The sequence below is a fragment of the Anolis carolinensis genome, chromosome 2 (genome assembly GCF_035594765.1).
Source record: "Anolis carolinensis isolate JA03-04 chromosome 2, rAnoCar3.1.pri, whole genome shotgun sequence".
Lineage (NCBI taxonomy): Eukaryota > Metazoa > Chordata > Lepidosauria > Squamata > Dactyloidae > Anolis > Anolis carolinensis.
In genome coordinates, this window is record NC_085842.1 from 63,531,814 (window position 1) to 63,554,486 (window position 22,673).

A 22,673-nucleotide genomic window follows, 5' to 3' on the forward strand; every position below is an offset into this window, starting at 1 on the left:
GAACTCATCCATGCTCTCCCCGGGTTGGATTCAAAGTGACAACCTTCAGGTCAGCAACCCAACCTTCAAGTCATCAGTCCTGCCAGCACAAGGTTTAACTCAATGCACCACTGGGGGCTAAGGCAGTCTAAAGGATAGAGATTAATCACTAACAGAGGGAAGCTCCTTAGTGAGACTACAAACAATTTTGCTGAATGCCAACCACTATAAATTTGCAGACAGAAGTAAATTTGGGAGGGGGGGGGCAGAACTTATGGGAGTGCAATGCTCACTGCTCTTACAAACACAAACATGGCAGATACTCAGAGCTATAATGACCACCCCTAGCTGTTCTCACAAACTCTCTTGCTGTCTGTCCGTTAGAGGCCAAAATTGTGTAAGATAGGCATTTTGTCCTGATTCAGCCCTACCAACATAGGTTTAGCAGAGGATACCACCCCACAGTCCCTATCAAAGTAAAATTCAACTGCCAGTCCAGTATAAAGATATATACAATATATGCAGATGTTTGCAGGGCTGATCGGAGACATTTTACAATCTGAAATAAAGGAAAAGATGCTATGTTTTCTCTCTGGTCCACATGAATATGTCTCATAAACTACACAACCACACTTCTTAACCAAAAGAGATGGGGCCCAGTCTCGACTTATTACAATCCCATGAGCAAGGAAGACACCATAAACTATGAATTTATAAAACTGTCTTTCATGAGACCCATGTCACCACTCGCTGCCAAGCCACAACTCTTATTTCTTTCCTCCGTTTTCCAAATATCCTCTTGACTGCCTTAAGCTTTTCTATAATTTTCAAATCCTGCTTTATGGGCAAACACTGGTAATCCATTACTAAAATGGAATATAGGGTTACATTCCACACATTCTTGAACACTCACATGGTTTCAGAAGCCAAAAGGAAGCCACAAAATACTGTACCCTCCAATTAGTATAAAATGTGGAGAAAGTATTCTGGATGTCCTTCGCAACATCAGTGCAGGCTGAGCTAGAGACTCAACTGCTAAAAACGGACATCTCTGTGGATTGAGCTAGTAAGGTCTAAAATACAAGCACAGACACAAATGTTTAACACATCCAGTTTTGGAAACAGTTTCATCAATTTCTGGATACATTCCATGTTGCCTCCCTTCTCCCCTGTTTTGCTCGAGGCATCAGCCTGAAAAACAGGTTGTTGGCTTTGTAAGATGATGTCTTGTTGCTTGTTCTCTCACTGGAGGCGACAACCCCGTTTTTGCCACATCACGGATGGAAGCTATAATGCTGCCGAAGAGCAGGTCAAGTCAGCAGAGCTTCCAGCAGTCCTTCGAGGATCAGGGCTTAACATCTTCCAATAAAGACTCTTTGTCTGCATGCCTGCACTTCTAAGAACGACTAAAGTGAAGAGCATGAAATGCAGAGGACTGAAAACTGCATAGTAGCAACTCAAGAGGATTTCACAGATAAAACTATTTCTAGATTACGACATCTTCTCTTTGTCACAACAAACCCTTTTGCATCGCACTACTATATCAGTGTACCTTGGATTGCCATCTAGGTTTATTATATCTATTATTGCTATACTAAATTTAATAAATGCAGGCTGTAATCCTAGTTACTTACCTGGGACTCAGTCCCACTGAAGTCACTGGGGCTTACTCCTAAATAAATGTAGAGAGGATTGAGTGGAAAAATCACAAACAAAGCACACGTGTTAATAATATTTGCCACTGTTCCTCTCCTTTCTAACCTGGCCATTTCACAGCCCTGGCACCCAGAATCTTGCATGACATATTTCTACAAAACTCAGTAAGGCACAGTGGGCCTAAAACCTAGAAAAATCAGTTCAGTCTATATTTAGTTCACTGTCTCTAAGACATATGAAAACAACCCTCTCCCTTTGTGGACGACAGCTCTGCCATAGTGAACTCCTAAGAAAACATGAATCACTCAAACACTTATCAGTTCAAAACACCCGTGCAATTAACTTCTTTTTTCCATATGGTATAATTATATACATTTTAATGCAATTACCACCCTGTATTTTGTACATTACACAGTAGGCAACCAAAGGAGGGGGGTATTTTTTTGGCCCAAGCATTCCTGAAAAATAATAACATATAAGGACTTGCTTGGTGATGCTGTCTCTACAAGAATTAGAAAACAAAAAGAGAGAAGAGGGAGAGAAGGGGAAAGAAGGCTATTGTAATGGAGGGGGTTCTTCCTCACTGCTATAAAGGGGTAGTTACACCTTTGCATGATGCAATGCCACATATCAACTAGATCCTGGCAACCCCGACATCAGCATCCAATCAAGCCCCAACTGTCACTGCAAAGTAAAAGCAAATAAATAAAACAAATGACCATCAGTCAGTCTCCCCAGTCCCTGAAGCCAAGGTCATTAGGCAGATTAAAGTTCCCAAGCTTTGGCCAGCAGCACGGTTAGCAAAGTGCAGTTAAAGTGCCCAAATTGGATTACTACTTCTCCTCGGTCTCAGTGCCAACTTGGCCAGCATATTGGATGTGAGTGTGCAGCAGAAAAAATGGGAGGAGAGTTGAGGGAGAGCCCTCAGGCAGCTCTGCAAGCTGTCAACCTTAGTGAGACAGCCTATTTGGAGTAGCTAAGGGAAAAAAGAGGACTGAGATAGTGGAGGCAAGGCTGTCTCAAAGCCACGGGTGGGCATGTGTTGGTTACTCTGTGGGAGGGAATTCCATACTGCAGATTCTCAGAGACAATGACAAGGAGGATGATAATGACTGTACCTTAAAAACAGAGTTGAAAGAGGCCCCATGCAAACAATCAAAAGCATCCCCAACACTTAAAAAACCCCAGAGAAGGAGACCACCACACTCCTAGGCAGCATATTCAACTGCCGGACAGCTCTTTACTGCCTGGAAGTTCTTCCTAATATTTAGATGGAATCTCTTTTCCTGCAATTTGAATCCATTGCTCTGCATTCTAATCTCCAGAAAGCAAAAAAAAAAAGAAGAAGAAGAAGAAGAAAAGAAAAAGAAAGAAAGAAAAAAAGACAGAATGTCCCCTCCTCAATGAGACATTATTTTAGATACTTCAACATGGCTATTATGTCTCCTCTCAATCTTCTTTTCTCCAAGCTAAAACATACTCAGCTCTCTCAGTCGTTCCTTACAGGGCTTGGCTTCCAAACCTTTGGTAATTTTGGCTGTCCTGCTTTGGACACGTTCCAGGTGAGGTCTGACCAAAGCAGAATAAACCGTATCAATTGTGAAACAAAATATGGAAAAGGGAGAAGCGAAAGCCACCAGAGATCCCAAATCAGCTGTGAATCAACACCCCAGCAATTCCTGGAGTGGTCCATTATGTAGGTGGCTTAGACCAATGCTTCTCATACAATCTGATGTGGGAGAAGAGCCATTTTTCTTTTTTTTATTAAGTAAATTTTTATTGTGAAACCTCTTTTCAAAAAAAAACAACATTAAAAAGTGGGGGAACAATCATAGGGATAGGAAAGTAGGAAAGGATAGAACTACTCTATGGGTCTATCTACTCTGTACTATGTGTCTGTTTCCAGGGATAATGGGGTACGGGGAACCGGGGGGGGGGGGGGTGAGGGGTTTCGTCAACTTCCAATCTCCTCCTTTGCGGTCTATACTTTTCGCATCATTAATATTCACTGTGGCTTCCCCTACTCTTGTCTAGACCTTGCTTTATTTCATTCTTACTTTCTCTTCTAGATCGTTATTATCGTTTTCATTTTCCTCTGCAACATGTATTTCTTTAATGATGACCAGTCTGTTTTTTTGCATTTCATTTCTTGGAAGTGTTTTAGTGTTTGAGTCAGTACATCCATGTTCATAATATCCATTATCTTCAAAATCCATTGATCTATTGTTGGTTTCTCCTTTGATCTCCACACCTTGGCGTAATTGATCCTGGCCGCCGTTGATAAAAAGTGAAAGAGTTTCTCTTTGTTTTCTGCCATTTTATCATCAATTATACCCAGCAAGTAGTATTCTGGCTTCAATCGAATTTTTACCTTTAAGATTTTCTGTATCTCTTCATGAATCTCTGACCAATATTTCTTAGCCATTCTGCAGTTCCACCACATGTGTATAAATGTCCCCGTTTTTTCTTCGCATTTCCAACATTTGTCGTTCAGTTTTGGGTACATTTTCGCCAATTTTTCCAATGTGCCAACAATCAGCACTATGATTTGCCCACTGGCTACAATTGTTTCTGTCTTAGAAACCCACCAGGGAAGCCAATGTCTCAGGGACTAGCACTAATCCAGGATCCAGCACTTTAATTAGCACAGGTTAATAGCACACCACTCTTGAAGAAGGCATAGAGCACTCAACACTTAAAACCAAGAGAACATGAGCAAAAGTGATACAGAACAGTATGGATTCCAAAAATGCAAAGGGATCTTGTACACCTTAGAGACTAACTGAAATAATGAACTTGGTCACATAAGCGTTCACTCACTAATTCTACTTCCTCAGATTTCAAAGAGTTGCATTTTTTTAAATAATCTGCATACATAAGAGAATATATGACAAGAGCAAGAAGAGATGGGAGGTGACATGCAATACCATTTCTAAGGCAAAAACTAGTTTTAGAAAAGGAGTCATATAATTGTGTCAACTGTAAAATGTTAGCACTTACAAACCTAATCTCACAGAGTTTAATTTTATCATATTCTGGATTCATATAGCATCATTCATCAAAATAGAATGGAGGAGAAATTGTTTTTCTTAACTGTACATTTAATTTCAGCTCGAGTTTAACCTCAAAAGCACAGGAATGGTTATGGCAACTGGAAATGAATTGAAGAACTTTATTGCATGGGCAACAACAGGAGACAGCACAGGTGCTTTTTGTGCTTCTGCTAAATGAGAAACAAAACTTCTAATGTTGAAGGTACTTAAACTAAAAGGATGGTGAGCTAATGCTTCCTTGGTATCTAAGCGGGATTTGCCTGAGGTTTAAGGGGCCCGGGAACAGGGAATGTCACAAAAGCAGCAGCAAAAAAAGTTAACCTGGCACAGAAACACATCATCCAAAAGTAATGGCTACTCCAGGAGGAAATACACAGGCACAGCTGGACTTTTTATCTAAGGAGCAGTGTGGTTTCCTTAGCTCTTTTCCAAACATGCTGATTGCCCGCCTCTAGAAGCGCTGAGCGGATGCACTTCACAGGGTGAAGCTGGACCTGCTCCTCTTAACAGGTCAAAAGACATCTTTTATGAAAAGGCATTACACATGCTTACACTTCAATTTGCTAAGTACACCTTCCTTTTACTCACCTGCTTTGGAGTCCTACCACAAATGGTTTCTAATCAAACAACCAACCCAAACATATCCAGACAAATGAGTTGTGCACATTTGCTCACACGTTATCATTGTGCAAGGTGAGGAAAAACCACCACAAAAGTTGCCTTGGGTAACAAAGATTGGGCAAATCGAGCATACATACCAAAATCCCATTAATCTAAAATAAATAGCACCTCCATCTCGCATTAATGCAGGTGACAATTACCATTATCTGCTGCCAGATTTATTCAGTTACCAGTCACTAATGACTCTTTAAGACAAGTAAAAGAATGGCAGGGGGACAAATGCACTCAATTATTTCAATAAATATTTCTACAATCCTAGACCCATATGGGGGATGGGGAGACAAAACATCAAATCCACTGTAGAATTTCAGTGGATTTGAAAGGCGAATCAGGGTGAGATTACAACCTGTGTTGGATGGGGTTGCACTCCCCCTAAAGACACAGGTTTGCAGTCTAGGTGTGCTCCTGAACTCATCATTGACCCTGGAACCCCAGGTGTCAACAGTGGCTAGGAGCACCTTCGCACAGTTAAAACTTGTGCGCCAGCTACACCTATACCTTGAGATGCCTGACTTGGCCATGGTAGTCCACGCCTTAGTCACATCCCGTTTGAACTACTGCAACGCTCTCTACGTGGGGCTGCCTTTGAAGATTGTTTGGGAACTACAGCTAGTTCACAATCGGCAGCCAGGTTACTAACTAGAGCCCCATACAGGGAGAGAACCACTCCCATGTTGTGACAGCTCCACTGGCTGCCGGTCCATTTCCGAGATAAATACAAAGTGCTGGTCATTACCTATAAAGCCCTAAATGGCTCAAGTCCAGGCTATTTGTCAAATCCCATCTCCCTGTATAGACCATCTCAGGCACTTCAGTCAGCAGAGGAGGCCCTGCTCTCCGTCCCACCCCCGTCACATGCGCAGCTAGTGGGAACGAGAGAGGGGGCCTTCTCCGTGATTCCCCCCATTCCCGGTCTTTGGAATTCCCTCCTGAAAGAAATAAAAATGCCCCCCACCCTCCTCTCCTTTAAGAAACAGTTAAAGACACATCTATGTACCTTAACGTATGGAGAGGAGGAGGATTAACATGTCACCCCATAGTAGCTATGGTCTAAGTGAAACTACAATACTGAACATTTTCTGCAGCTTGGTCATTTAATTCAGTCCAGGTATATGCTCGCTCTGTGCCATAATGTTTTTAGTGAGTGTCATGCTTAAATTTATTGTTTTTTCTAATTTGGGATTTTTATTATAATGAGTATTTTATCATCATTTTATATTTTTGATATTAAGTGAAGTAGTTGTGGCATTGAATGTTTGCAGTTTATATGTATGTTAACCATCCTGAGTCCCTCTGAGGAGAGAGGGTGGTCTAGAAATAAAGTCTATTATTATTATTATTATTATTATTTCATATTTTCAACCTTCAGGAAATCACAGAATCATGGAGTTGGAAGAAACCACATGGCCCATCTAGTCCAACCCCCTGCCATGCAGGAAAGGCACAATCAAAGCACTGCCGATAGATGGCCATCTACCTTGTTTAAATACCTCCAAGGAAGGTGCTTCCATCACACTCCGAGGCACAGAGTTCCACAGCTCTCATAGTCACAAAGTTCTTCCTAATGTTGGTTCTCGCAGAAGCAGAGGCAGCAGGAGGACATTTTTGCTCCCTGGCTTCAGGTAGGATTTGGCTAAGATTTGGCTAAGATTTTAAACTGAGTTTGGGCTTGGCTCCTGTGGTCAAAGTCTAACTGTTGTGTGACTGTTGTGTTGACAGCAGGCATTGTCCCCTGTTAATTGAGTTTCTGGGAAAGCTTTATTTGCCAGGGTCGCGCGCGCCAAAAAGACACCTTACTAACTATCCTTTGCAGTACATACAGGAAACAAAACAACATAAACAAATACACAAAGAGATGGTTTGGGGCAGTCTGCACATAAAGTGCGTGCATATTACTTAACTGTACAAAGATCCCACTTGGCCACCACACTCACCAAGAGATGCAACAAAAGCAAAACATTCCCATCACATGCACCAGCTGCGGCATGTTCCGCTTTTTCACACAAAAACTAGACAACTACATCTGCTCCAAATGCAAACAGATGACTCTGATGGAGCAGAGGATCCAACAGCTCGAGCACCGTATTAAGACCCTTAAGGACATTCAGGCACTCGAGCTCTTCTTGGACTCTGCACAACACGCTGCTGTAGATTTGCAGCCTGCATCACACCAACACCACCACGACCATGATCACAAACCTTATGGGGAGATCAACTCAAAGGTAGACAACCCTCAGGCTTGGAAGGAGGTCACCCATAGAAGGAGACACAGGACCAGGCAGCCTCCGCTGAACTCCTCTGCTCAGCTGGATTTACACAACAGATTTGATATTCTTACACCATCAACATACAATCAGGAAACACATCTTGTGGAGGACCACAGTTTCTTAGATACTACTCAGTGGGCCACCCTTGATCAATGCGCAGGGGATAGCCCTGACGGGGACAGTGCATCACCACATTCACACTTATGTAATCATGCAAATGCTCCATCCCCAATCATAGACCAGGAGCAACAGGAACATCCTTGGGAGAGTAATGGGCTCTCGGATGTATCTCAATGGATTGTCATTGATGAATGCACTGGGGATGTTGAGGAGGAGGACAACACTTTACACCTACATGATTCACTTCAACAGGAACACTCTTCAGGGGACATACACACTGTCTTGCACAAAAGGGACCCTGTCAATCCTCAAAGGAAACAGGTCTTGGTAGTAGGTGACTCCCTCCTTAGAGGAATGGAAGCCATCATTTCCAGACCGGATGGGATGGCTCGAGAAACATGCTGCCTCCCGGGGGCAAAAATACACCATATCACTCAGAGGCTCAGCAGGCTCCTAAAGCCCCATCACCCTCCCCACCTTATGTTGATTCATGTAGGTACCAATGACACCGCTAGGCATACTTTTCAAAAGATCACAAATGATTTTCGAGCTCTGGGAACAAAGCTAAAACTGTATAATGTACATGTGATCTTTTCATCCCTCCTCCCCGTTGTAGGACATGGCTCTACAAGGGCCGGAAAAATAGTACAGGTCAATAACTGGCTCAGAAAATGGTGCCAAGAGGAGCATTTTGGCTTCCTTGACCATGGTCTACTCTTCCAAGAGGATGGACTACTGGCAAGTGATGGGGTGCATCTCACACAAGTAGGAAAACATCTTTTTGCACACAGACTCACAAACCTCATCAGGCGCACTTTAAACTAGATCCACTGGGGGAGGGGAACAACAGCCTGGCGAACACTATATTACCCACGACCACAGGGAACCGCCGAAAGGCTAAACGGAGGGCTGCACAAACACAGGAACACCTGGCCACTCTAAACGAATTCAAGTCGCCAGGGCCAGATCAGCTACATCCAAGAGTATTGAAGGAACTAGCGGAAGTTATTTCAGAACCACTGGCAATCATCTTCGAGAGTTCTTGGACAACGGGAGAAGTCCCAGCAGATTGGAGGAGGGCGAATGTGGTCCCTATCTTCAAGGAGGGAAAAAAGAACGACCCAAACAATTACCGTCCGGTCAGCCTCACATCAATACCAGGCAAGATTCTGGAAAAGATAATTAAGGAAGTGGTCTGCAAACACTTAGAAACAAATACAGTCATTGCTAATAGTCAACACGGATTTACCAAAAACAAGTCATGCCAGACTAATCTGATCTCTTTTTTCGATAGAGTTACGAGTTGGGTCGATACAGGGAATGCCGTGGATGTAGCCTACCTGGATTTCAGTAAGGCCTTCGACAAAGTCCCCCACGACCTTCTGGCAAACAAACTAGTAAAATGTGGGCTAGACAAAACTACGGTTAGGTGGATCTGTAATTGGCTAAGCGAACGAACCCAAAGGGTGCTCACCAATGCGTCGTCTTCATCATGGAAAGAAGTGACAAGTGGAGTGCCGCAGGGCTCCGTCCTGGGCCCGGTTCTGTTCAACATCTTTATTAACGACTTAGACGAAGGGTTAGAAGGCACGATCATCAAGTTTGCAGATGACACCAAACTCGGAGGGATAGCTAACACTCCAGAAGACAGGAGCAGAATTCAAAACGATCTTGACAGACTAGAGAGATGGGCCGAAACTAACAAAATGAAGTTCAACAGGGACAAATGCAAGATACTTCACTTCGGCAGAAAAAAATGGAAATCAAAGATACAGAATGGGGGACGCCTGGCTTGACAGCAGTGTGTGCGAAAAAGACCTTGGAGTCCTCGTGGACAACAAGTTAAACATGAGCCTACAATGTGATGCGGCAGCTATAAAAGCCAATGGGATTTTGGCCTGCATCAATAGGGGAATAGCGTCTAGATCCAGGGAAGTCATGCTCCCCCTCTATTCTGCCTTGTTCAGACCACACCTGGAATACTGTGTCCAATTTTGGGCACCACAGATGAAGGGAGATGTTGACAAGCTGGAAAGCGTCCAGAGGAGGGCGACTAAAATGATTAAGGGTCTGGAGAACAAGCCCTATGAGGAGAGGCTTAAAGAGCTGGGCATGTTTAGCCTGCAGAAGAGAAGGCTGAGAGGAGACATGATAGCCATGTACAAATATGTGAGGGGAAGTCATAGGCAGGAGGGAGCAAGCTTATTTTCTGCTGCCCTGCAGACTAGGACACGGAACAATGGCTTCAAACTACAGGAAAGGAGATTCCACCTGAACATTAGGAAGAACTTCCTCACAGTGAGGACTGTTCAGCAGTGGAACTCTCTCCCCCGGACTGTAGTGGAGGCTCCTTCTTTGGAAGCTTTTAAGCAGAGGCTGGATGGCCATCTGTCGGGGGCGCTTTGAATGCGATTTCCTGCTTCTTAGCGGGGGGTTGGACTAGATGGCCCTTGAGGTCTCTTCCAACTCTACTATTCTATGATTCTATGATTCTATGTTCAGGTGGAGTCTCTTTTTCTGTAATTTGAACCCATTACTCCTAATCCTAGTTTCAAGGGTAGCAGAAAACAAGCCTTCTCCCTCTTCCTTATGACAGCCTTTCAAATATTTAAACATGGCGATTATGTCCCTTCTCAACCTTCTCTTTTGCAGGTAGAAAGCTGTTTCCCAAAGAACCCTGAAAAGCTGCGAAATTTTCTAAGACAGATTCTAGGGTGCATATGCCTTTCATGTAAGGCAGTGACAGATCAATCAAATCTCACTATTCCTTCCTGTCAAGCTGAGAATTTATCTCAAAATATTACCAACAGGTACATATTGCATGGCAAAATCGGTATTATGTGGACAAACTGTACTCAGAGAAACTTATTGCAGAATTCAACTTGTCTGGAATGAGCTTTTCTTCCATTTGAAAGATCAGTTCTATGATTAGTAATGTTACTACCGTAGATTCTGCTTTGCAACTGGATTTTAGCATTTGTAGCATGTGTGTCTCAGTACTAGTTGCTAAAGAAATCAGACCTTGCTACAGCAATATACGCTTTGGTTTCATTCAGGCTGAATTCCTGTAACACATTCCACTCAGAAGAATAACTTTGAAGGGTCATTGGAAGCTGTACTAGCGTCTAGATTTGAGGTTGGAAGGATGACGGCAGTCATACATCCATGGGATCACCTTTGATACCTGTATTGGCTGTCAATTTGGTTTTAGTGTCAGTGTCACAGTATTAGTGTCACAGTGTCAGTCTGAAATTGCTTGGATCCAGAACACCTAAGGAACTGCCTCGTCCAATACCATCATGACAACTCCCTAAGATCAGGAAGAAAATCTTTGTTATGTGTCCACCTATAACACAGGCACAGGCACTATAACACAGTTTATGACGTTAAGAGATAAGACACAGACAAGACGTTCTCAATGGCTCCAGCAATATCATGGAATAATTCCTCCCACGGAATGTGAATAACCGCTTCTATCAATATCTTTTGCTGTTGGTAATGACATTTTTATTTCAGTAACTTGGCCAACATTACCATATTTTTACTAAAGAATTCGTATTAAGTTTTAAATGCTGTGTGGAGACCAATGATCCAATCCAACCTTACGCTAACCAGTGAAGCAGGGGGTTCCTAAATCCATATGACTTTAAACAGTTTTAATAACATCTCTTTCTTTCATTTGTTGCATGGCTTTTTCCCCAAAGAGTATAGAAAGTGGCATTTCGGCTTCAAAACAAACCTTTAAAGGAGGTTAGATTAAAAGAAAAAAGCATAAAAAGTATTTAGGGCTGCCACCGATGCCACCAACAAGGTGCTATCAGTCCACTGTTGAGTTCCATGTATTTCTTAGACACACACACTATGACACATTCTACACCAGATGATGAAATAACCTAGGGACATGAAAAAGAAGTCTTCTTTCATCTTAGATGTGCTTTATATTTTATGCAACCACAGAGCCGGTCCAACAATGAGGCGAATTAAGCGGTCGCTTAGGGCGCAAAACATATGGGGGCACAGTCGAGACTGCTTTTTCTGTTGATTTGTTGTAAAACATGATGTTCTGATGCTTAATTTGTAAAATCTTAATGTAATTTGATGTTTAATAGGCTTTTCCTTAAACCCTCCTTATTATCCAACATTTTCGCTTATCCAACGCTTTTATTTTTCAGTGAGTGGTTTGGGGGGGGGGCGCCAAAATTATGTTTGCCGACACTTGAACAATACCTAGGGCCGGCTCTATGCAACCATCAAGGATACTAAAACCACAGCATTTTCCTACAACAAGCATGGGATGTGAACAGATACATGTTCCTAAACAACCATGTACATATACCTGACAACCCCAGTTGACATCCGTCATTCACACTTTTGTCTGTGGCAGAAAACAACTGTACCACCAGCAAACAAAGCCAAGGTGCAAAGTGTGGGATCAGCCCTGGATATAATAAAAGAAGGCTCCTGGGTGGGGCATTATTGTTTCCCTTTGTTAAGGCAACAGGGACCTAGTGAAGACATTTGAGCTCTTGTTGAATTATGTTTCCAGTACATATGTAGAAATATGCAAATACTACATCAATTCTTCCATCCAGGCATGAAAGGCAGCCCAACAGAAAGCAAATATGCAGTGGTGGCCAAGGACTCAGCATGGCTCAATCCAATTTTTACTTGCTACAGATTATTTGCATTGCGCTGGTCAAATTCCACCTGTATCTTACAATGATACAGTGAAAAGATTGTTGAAAATGTTGACACTTCTCTTGGAAAAAATGGGCCTGAAAACAGGGTCACATCCACAAAAATGCATACATTTCATGTGGGTGAATGTGTAATTTTATAACTTGTCCTCAAAACATTCCAGTAAGGTAAAGAAACACAGTTTTGCCTCACTTCACAATTTTTTAAAAAAGATAATAACACAGTGCTATCTTTCAGGGGTGCTATGAGGATAACTGTACATATACTAAAGGGCAGCTAAATTTCTATGGATATCGGTTTGATATAAGCATCTCGGGTAGGTAATTAGTGCCTCTGGGCCTCTATGTGCATTTGTTTTATTATAAAAGAGACTGTTAAGGATAGTGATGTAATTCAAAATAAATTGAATCAGATGCAAGACCAATAACTGCATCCTGGAAGCGAGACTCAGACAAAGGGGAGGGGGGAGCATTTGTTTACAAAAGAAACAAACAGTGGAACTCCTCAACAGAAAATCTTCCATTCAGGAAGATGCTGAGCCTATTACTGACCCCAAGCAGCCAAGGATAGAAATCAATGCAGCATCTGGCATTAGTTTACAATCCAGGGCCTCCAGCACCCAAGAAGAACTTAGATCTTATAAAGGATCTAGTGCTCATTTCCATTCCTGCTCCAACTTTCCTTTTTTGGAGAGGGAAAGAAGGTCAAGCTGTTTGTTTAGGGGTCTGGGTTACAGCGGGGAGGAGAGGGACACACACACACACACACACCAGCAGACAGGGTAGCATTTAAGCTGTTGCGCTTGGTTAAACATTAAGCAGCAACAGCCCTAAGCCCTCGTCTGCCTTTCCTCCCAACACGTTCATTAGGAGGGTTTTGTTTTTCCTGGCTATCCCCCTCCTCCACCCAAACAAGCTCGGTTTCTGCTTTTAAAAGAACAAAAGCTTCAGTCCATGGATAAGGAGATAGGTTTGGCTTTAATCTTCAGAACTTTAGCCTGGATTCTGTTCCCATGGACTGGTCCCAGGAAGGATAACATAGGAGGACAGAACAGGAGATAAAATATCTAAGGCTGTCTTCTCTGTTGTAAGACATGCCACCAGCACAACCAACCACAAGGCTCTCAGAAGGCTGCTGCCATGGAGTTTTAAGATAGAAATATGCTGAAGTTAAGAGAGCCAGCCTGATATAGTGATTTCACCACTGGACTGCAATTCTGGAGAGCAGAACTTAAATTCCTGCTCAACAATGAAAACACACTGAGTGATCTTGGACAAGTTATCCTCTCTCAATCTAAGAGGAAGGCAAAGGCAAACTCCTTTGAATAAATCCTGAAAAGACAAACCCTGTGATAAGGTCACATTGGCGTCACCATAAGTCAGAAAAGACGTGAAGGCACACAACAATGCTCACCTTGGTTTACTTAAGTAAGTTGCTTACAGTCCAAACCTAAACAACCTAAACTCAACTGTACTCATGAGAAATAAACAAGATACTAACAACTGGGGGGGGGGGGGGACTATCTTCCTCACAGAATGAAACTCTTTCCTTCAAACAGCAACCAACTGTACTCTGTAACCCAATGATTCTCAACCTGTGGGTCCTCAGTTGTTTTGGCCTACAACTCCCAGAAATCCCAGCAGGTTTATCAGCTGTTAGGATTTCTGAGAATTGAAGGCCAAAATATCTTGAAACCCACAAGTTGATAATCACTGCTGTAACCTAAAGTCTCACCATAAGAAGCAACATTAATTGTATAATATATGTATAACTATGATAAAACAAGAACAAGATCCCACCTGAACTTGGGACTCTAAACATCCCTGATTTGTACTTGGATGGGAGACCACCAATGAATACTAAGTCCTGTGTTCTCTATTTCATAGATGGAGATGGTAAAACTAGAGTACTTATTGCCTAAGAAAACCATTTGAAATTCATGAAGTCACCATAAGTTGACAAGTGACTTGAAGACAAATAACACACACATGGAAAAATATACAATGCTGGAGCTAGGATCTAGAATACTGCCTGTTTAAGTGGATAGTTTGGTTTAAATCAGTTTCCCCCAAGCTGGAACCCTCTTGACCTGCAGAATTGAAAGACCCAAAAGACATATACAGTGAGCCAAATAAAGTTAGATGGATTAGAAGTTTACCTTTAAGTACCATATTTATTCAAGTGTCATGGTTACGTGTCTTCAAGTTAATGCCAATTTACGGTGACCTTATCATGGGATTTTCTTGAGCTTTTGTGTAAGAATTTCAGAGATATATGACGTCATGATTTAAACAGTGTATATGTATGCAAATAGTACTATATAAATAATAAATCATGACCAAAAATATTATTTAGGTATAGAAAATAGCAATGTACAGGAAACAATACAAAATAATAATGAATGTAATCCCATATTTTCTTGAAATTAAAAACTGCTGCAATCAATGGAACATGTTTACATATAACCATCAGGTTGAAAATTAGTTTAGTAAGATGAAAATTTAAAAACTATAAAACTAGATACACTTGTCTATAAGTGTAAATTTTTAGTTAAAAAATTCCCAAAAAAGTGGGTTGACCTATCCATGGGTCAATATAAGCACTCTACCTTATATTGTAAGTACTTACAATGCAAGTACTGAACCTTACAACTCTCTCCGCCATTATACCATATACGGATTTTTGAATGCCTGTAAAGGGGAAATAGAGTAACTTTCCACTTCCATGGGGTGACCTTCGACATATCACTGGTCATGTCAAAACCCATAATTTTGGCCCCAAAACCTCCCCTCAACTTATACACGAGGTCAATATATATAGGGTAATTGGCTTTGTCAGCACAGTGACATTTTTTGACCTGGTAAGGAATATAGGTTTGATAATAACGGCAAATTATCTTTTGATAAACACACACATAAATGTGTGTTTAAATCAACAGAGCTAAAATCTGGAGCAAGGGGGAAAAGCGTATTCCCTCTCTCAGAAAACACAATCCCTTTTTAACCCAAACATTGGGATGCGGTGAAGACCACAAAAATAGCTTTTGGCCACACTTTTGTGTAGTTGTCACTGTGTGCCTTCAGGTCATTTTCAGCTTACATTGTGTCTAAGATGAAACTATTACAAGATTTTCTTGGCAAAATTTGTTCAAAGATTTTCTCATCTCCCCCTGAGGCTGAAAAAAAGACTGTGGTGTCCATGATGGAACAAGGATTCAAACTTTTGTTTCTCAGAGACCTAGTCCAACACTCTAACTATTAAACCACTGTCCACCCTTCATTTGGCCAGTATGTCTATTTTGATCAGCAGTGGCTCCCCAATGTCTAAAACAGGGTGTGTGTGTCCCAAACCACAATCTTGGGATGAGTAAATGTAAGGAATTGAACCTGGGACCTTTTTAATGCACTGCATATTGCTCTAATATGGAGTAATAGTCCTTCCCCATAATGCATGGGATTCATGGCACTGGCAAAAGAACATAAAAGTCTGATCACAAAAGAAAATGCCATTAAAAACTGGGCATATCTAAACACAAGTATGAATAAGATTCTCTTTAAACAAGGGAACTGGATGTTTTGTCTACCATCCTCACAAACCTTGCCATGGCATCAGATAAATAGGATGGAACACCCAGTAATCCAACTGTGAAAGGCAAGACTCACCCTCTGGCTATGGTTTTTTGTAAAACCTACCAGAGAGGAATATACACATATATTATGCACCCTGGGATTTTAATCCGAACAGACAACTTGGGTTAAAGGAAGGCACTGGAAAGAGCCCAAATAACAATACAGCTCCAGAATGGGATGCAGCAAATTAGCATCTCGCATTCTTCATAGCGTCTTGCTCTGTTACACGATCACACATCTGAGATCCAAACTTCCTTCCCACCCACACAGACTCTGTATTGTCTCAGTGCTGCTAGCACTGCAATTTACTAACACAAAACAAACTGAACTATGCAGACAGTCTGAACCAAATAATTGTGTATTTTTTTTTTTTTAAAAAAAACTACTATTTACCACCCACTTAAGAAATTATCTCTGCCTCGACCTGCAGGTTCTTTTTGGCCTGCTAATTTTCTTTTGACTTCCTCACTCAGAATAATTTGGTCACCAGTATCTTGAGAGAGAGATATCGAGTCGCTCATTTTACCCACTGAGTACATACAAAGGACCTTGAGATTGTTCAGGAAGCAATTAGATGCTATACAGAGGGAAATGGTGTTTTCAAATGAATAACCTTTGATGCGGTCAATCGCTAGTACTCATCCTTTGCATGTAGCCCTATCCCTCTTTGCAAAAAACAGGAATAATTTCTATTCCACTGAAAGAGCAGTAACCAAATGTATTCCAAGCAGCCTGCTTGCTTACAGATTTCATCTTAAACAAGAGGGGCACCACTTCCTGAAGGCATTGTATAATCTGAACTTTTCTTCCCTGCTGAGTCTCTAAAAGGGTGATTGTAAATGCTAATTGGTAGAATATTGAAGAGGATGCACTTCAAAGCATGTGGTCAGGGGGAGAAATGGGAACTTTAACTTGGGAGGTTAAATGCTGCGCCTTTCTCTCATTTACCCAATCCCTAATTGCATGTAAATTATACCCCTTTGCCCCACAAGCCCTCCCAGCCCCATTCTGAATCTAAAGCCCACAGTATAATTCGAAAGCTGTCTATTCAGAAAGCAAGCTCCACCGAGTGTTCAGGTAACTGCACACAGGAGTGCCGCCTCAGTCTGAATGTATAAGCACACCGCTATGGTGATGAAGCAGTTTCAATGGGCGGAAGGCATATATATTGAAATTAAATGGAGAGAAATCATCAAAAATTCCTTCATCGATAGAACCCAGTTAACATGTGAATGCATGCAAAGCAAAGCCCTCCATTCAAATATATCAGAGCCACACCTGTGTATATTAAACACAGATGTCATATCTACACCTCTCTCTCTTTCACATACTGCACATACCACGCCACAATTACTAGCACAGTGATTCCAGGAAAGCAATCCTGAAAGACAAATACAGCAAGTGAGAGCTGGTTTTGCTACACTCCGCATTAATGTGTTTCTTCTTTTTTTAATGTGAAATATTTATTAGTTATTTAGACATGTGCCCTGCCTTTCCGAAAGGGTTCAGAATGGTTTACAATCATCCATTTGTTTACCTGGGAAGCTTATCCATATGCATTATGACTAACACCTACACACACACTCCACAGTCTCTTTTATTCGCTCCGTAGCGCTATATTTAATCATCTGTGCAAGGAGGCTTGCTGTTGGGTGGCACAGCATCCGAACCCTCTCCTAAACTACGCCGTAATCAGCGAGAATAATTCATGAATGAATAACCCTTCCAATGGCACTCTGTGTTTCATCCAGGCACTGTGCAAAAATCTGCACACCGTTCCCGGCGCCACACCGCTCCCTCCCTCTTCCTCTGTGACTGAATGGGGACAGATCCCACGACACAAAAGATTTAATCATTTTTGAAAATTTTGTATTTGTATTTCAATACACTGGCACTGATTGAATTGTATTGTGTCATGTTTGCCGTTAGCAGCCTTGAGTCCCTATAAGGGAAGAGGGGTGGGATAGAAATAAAGCAAATATATAAAATAAAATAGAGATGGGGGCACTATTGTGCTCATCAAATCCCCCTTCCCAAGCAGCCACCACCCCAATTCCAACAAGAGTTCCAAATACCAGAAAGGGAAAGGGGGTGAGTTGGTTCAACCCAAGAGCAAGCAAATGCCAGGCAACGGCATCTTCCTCCCAGAAAGAGGGCAGGGAGGGGAAAACAGATTCTACCTATACATTAGGAGCCCTGGGTGGAGCAATAGGTTAAACCCTTGCACTGGCAGGACTGTAGACTGATAGGTTGGTGGTTCAAATCCGGGGAGTGTGTGAGCTCCCCCTGTCAGCTCCAGCTCCCTATGCAGGGACATGAGACAAACCTCCCACAGGATGGTAAAACATCAAACATCCAGGCGTCCCCTGGGCAACGTCCTTGCAGACAGCCAATTCTCTCACACCAGAAGCGACTTACAGTATCTCAAGTCCCTCCTGACACACACACACAAAATTTGGAAGATTTTCCTGAAGATAAAAGCCCTTCAACAGTGGAATGTGCTGCCTCCTTGGAGTGTGGTAGAGACTGGGGTGCTTTGATTGTGTCTCCTGCATGGTAGGACGGGGTTGGACTGGATGGCCCTTGGGGTCTTTCTCTATGATTCTATGAAGAGGGGAACTCTCCGACAGAACAGGTCGGACAGGAATCGAGGCACAACTCCAAGGCAGAAAGGTCTTCCAGGACCCCTCTTGTTTAGTGAGAGACCGCCAATGTACCTCTCTGATGGGGAAGCACCTGGGGGACTTCTATGTGCCCAAAGTTCTTCAACTTTGGGAAGGGGGGTTGGTTTTGGATAAAAAGAGGGCCATTGGGCCATGCCTGGAGTAGACAGGGGAAAAGGAGAGGTTCAGGTTATCAGATATGTCTCTGGGATGGCATCCACTGGGCCTGGCAGGCTGAACATAAGAGAGAGAACAGGCTTGGGATAAGCAGCGGGCAGCCTGGGTAAGAAACAGAAAAGGGGGCTACAGATCATAGAGTTGGAAGAGACCTCATGAGCCATCCAACCCCTTGGCAAGAAGCAGGAAAATTGCATTCAAAGCACCCCTGACAGATGGCCATCCAGCTTCTGCATAAAAGCCTACAAAGAAGGAGCCTCCACCACAGTCTGGGGCAGAGAGTTCCACTGCTGAACAGCTCTGAGGAAGTCAGGAAGTTCTTCCTAATGTTCAGGTGGAATCTCCTTTCCTGTAGTTTGAAGCCATTGTTCCGCGTCCTAGTCTCCAGGGCAGCAGAAAACAAGTCTCCTCCCTATGGCTTCCCTTCACATAATTATACATGGCCCTCGTCATCATGTTTCCTCTTCCGCAGGCTAAACATGCCCAGCTCTTTAAGCTGCTCCTCATAGGGCTTGTTCATTGATCATTTTAGTCACACCTTCCAGCTTGTCAACATCTTCCTTCAACTGCGGTGCCCAGAATTGGACACACTGTGATTCCAGGTGTGGTCTGACCAAGGCATGACTTCCCTGGATCTAGATCAGGCATGGGCAAACTTCGGCCCTCCGGGTGTTTTGGACTCCAACTCCCACAATTCCTAACAGCCTGCCGGCTGTTAGGAATTGTGGGAGTTGGAGTCCAAAACACCCGGAGGGCCGAAGTTTGCCCATGCCTGATCTAGAGACAATACTCTTATTTATTCAGGCCAAAATCCCATTGACTTTTGTCACATCGGTCTCGGAGGTGTGTGGGTGACCCTTACTGGGCCTGGGGTGCTTCCGACGCAAGCACACCCTCCTTTCTAATTTCCCCATAGGATTTGTTTGTGCGTGGAGGGAGAACCGGTGCCATCAAACTCAGTGGTGCCAATGCAAGGCGAGTATGGTGGAGTCATTCTGGGTATGCAAGGGACAAAGCCACTCTCCCTCCTGAATCAGTGACCAAACCCTTGAGAGAAAGAGAGAGAGAAACAGGAGGAAGAGGAGGCGGGCAAGAATCCGGATTCCAGAGCAGAATCCCCTCCACGTCAAAGCAGGCGGGAGGAAGGAAGGAAGGAAGGATTGCGGAGGAAAGGCAGGAAAGGGCAGTTTGCGGCAGGCGGTCCCGCCTCCCTTCCATGGGGCGGACATGGAGAAAGCGCCGAAGGAAGGAGGACAACGTGATGAAGAGGTGCTCCTTCCTTCGTGTCCTTGGGTGCCTCTATATGGAAGAGCGCATGGATGCATGTGGGGTCTCTGACAAAAGAGTGCCCCAAACTGCAAAGCCCGGGATTCCTTCGCATTGAGCCAAGCAAGGCACTTAAAAGTGGAGCCGAACCGCATTGTAGCGCCCCGAGAAGTAGGCTTCTTCTTCCCACGCGGCTCTCGCCTTCCCAGCCCTTTCCACGCGCTTTCTCTCGCGACACACGCCCTGATTTCTCCCTTCTCCTGTGGAATAAGAGCCAAAGCCCTTCTTTCTCTCTCTTCCTCTCCATGGCTGGCTGCTTTCCTCAGGAAAGGGTTTTTTCCCCACCAGGGAAAGAGGCGCCTGGCTTCTCTAAAGGAAAGAAGCTTCCCTCACAACCTCTGAGGATGCCTGCCATAGATGTGGGCGAAACGTCAGGAGAGAATACTTCTGGAACGTGGCCATACAGCCCGGAAAACACACAACCTCCCTGAAGCTTCCCTTTCTCTCGCCCTTTTTGGCCAAGCGGTGAGCCTCTGCCCCAATCCACACGGATGTCTCTTTTTCCTTTTCCTGACTTTACGATCCTCACAATACAATTCACACTCGCACAGGCTGGGTCTAGAGTGCCGCACAATGCAGTTTGGATCTGCATTATAGGTCTAGTGTAGACCTATAATGCAGCCACACACACACAAATGGCAAACTCCGCTTTCTCGATCCCGCACGCCACGCAGAAAAAAAATCGCCTCCTTCCCTATCTAGCAAAGCAAAGGCTGGACATCAGTAAAAGCACGCGGGGCTGGACCTCTCTATGTATGTGTGTGTCTCTTTCTCTCGGCGTGTTTCCCAGCGGCGCAACTATTCCGGAGCCAAAGCTGGACAAAGGAAAGAAGGCATCGGGTGCGGAGAGGAAAGGGCAGGAAGGGAATGCGGGCGGAGGAGGGAAGGAAGGAAGGGAAAGGTTCTGGGATCCCTTCGCCGACCACGCTCTTCCCCGCGTCTCCTTTCTCTGCGCAATCCCCGCTGCTTCCCGGCCAAGCCCCAGCCCCGACGAGGCGAGAGGGAAAGTTCGGCGGCGTTACTTACAGCCTGGGACCGGGGCTCCTCGCCATCCTCGCAGGCTCCTCGGCGCCTCCCTCTCTCCGCGCAGCATCCAGGAGGAAGGCGGCGGAGGAAGAAGGAACGAGGAATGCCAGTCCCGGGGGCGCCGCCGCGCGCAGAGAGAGAGAGAAAAAAAGAGAGAGCGAGAGAGCGAGGCAGGCGGAGACACGCGCAGCCGGGCGGGCAGGAGGGAGGGCGCTGCTGCTGCGATTGACGCTGCTGCTGCTGCTGCTGCTGCAACCACTCCGCCTCAGCGCTGCGGGCCGCTCGCCTCTAGAGGGCGCCCGCACCTGCGCCGAGCAGCCCATTGGAAGAGCAGGGGAGGAGGGAGGTGGAAGGGAAGGAGGGAGGGAGAGAGGGCGGTGCGATCTTAAAGGGGCAACGCCAGCCAGGGAGTCTTAAAGGGGGCGAGCCGTGCCGGGTCCGAACCCATGGGGAATGGAGCCTCCGATGGCCTAGGGCAGGGGTCCCCAAACTTTTTGAACTGGGGGCCAGTTCACGATCCTTCGGACCGTTGGAGGGCCTGACTATAGTTGGCCACCAAGCAATAATAATAATAATAATAATAATAAATAGGGTTGGAAGAGACCCTTTGGGCCATTGAATCCAATCCCCTTCTGTCTTTGGACACCAAAAGCACAAGCAAAGCACCCCTGACAAATGGCCTCCCAGCCTCAATGTTAATAATAATAATAATAATAATATAGTTGGAAGAGAAGAAGAGAACCCTTGGGTCATTTAGCCCAACCCCCTTCTGCCTTTGTGCCGTGGGGGCCGGATAAATGGCTTCGATGGGCCGCATGTGGCCCCCAGGCCTTAGTTTGGGGACCCCTGACCTAGGGGATAAAAGCCTTGTGATTTGCAGGTTGGGTTGCTGACCTGAAGGCTGCTAGGTTCGAATCCCATCTGGGGAGAGCGCAGATGAGCTCCCTCTATCAGCTCCAGCTCCATGCAGGGACATGAGAGGAGCCTCCCCAAAAGGATGGTAAAACACCAAAACATCCGGGTGTTCCCTGGGCAACATCCTTGCAGACAGCCAATTCTCTCCAGAAGCAACTCCGGTTGCTCCTGACACACACAAAAAAAAAACCCATGGGGAAAGGCGACCACTGCTACAGGGAAGGCGAGATGCTATATGCAGTAGAGTCTCACTTATCCAACGTAAACGGGCCGGCAGAATGTTGGATAAGCTAATATGTTGGATAATGAGAGATGAAGGAGAAGCCTATTAAACATCAAATTAGGTTATGATTTCGCAAATTAAGCACCAAAACATCATGTTATATAACAAATTTGACAGAAAAAGTAGTTCAATATGCAGTAATGCTACGTAGTAATTACTGTATTTATGAATTTAGCACCAAAATATCACGATATATTGAA

General features: G+C 44.1%; 1 protein-coding gene across 7 annotated transcripts in view; it reads right to left on the minus strand.

Moving 5' to 3' along the window:
* The window catches only part of plxna1 (plexin A1), a 389,627-nt gene extending 368,102 nt beyond the window's left edge, over positions 1 to 21,525 (minus strand). For 3 of the 7 annotated variants that reach the window (XM_062969812.1, XM_062969808.1, XM_062969807.1), the window contains exon 1: positions 21,276 to 21,519. The gene's annotated coding sequence lies outside the window, so the exon portion shown is untranslated. Of the gene's footprint in view, positions 1 to 21,275 lie in introns of all 7 variants that reach the window. The other 4 variants (XM_062969809.1, XM_062969811.1, XM_062969813.1 and 1 more) reach the window with 3 other exon arrangements.
* Positions 21,526 to 22,673: the final 1,148 nt, after the last annotated feature.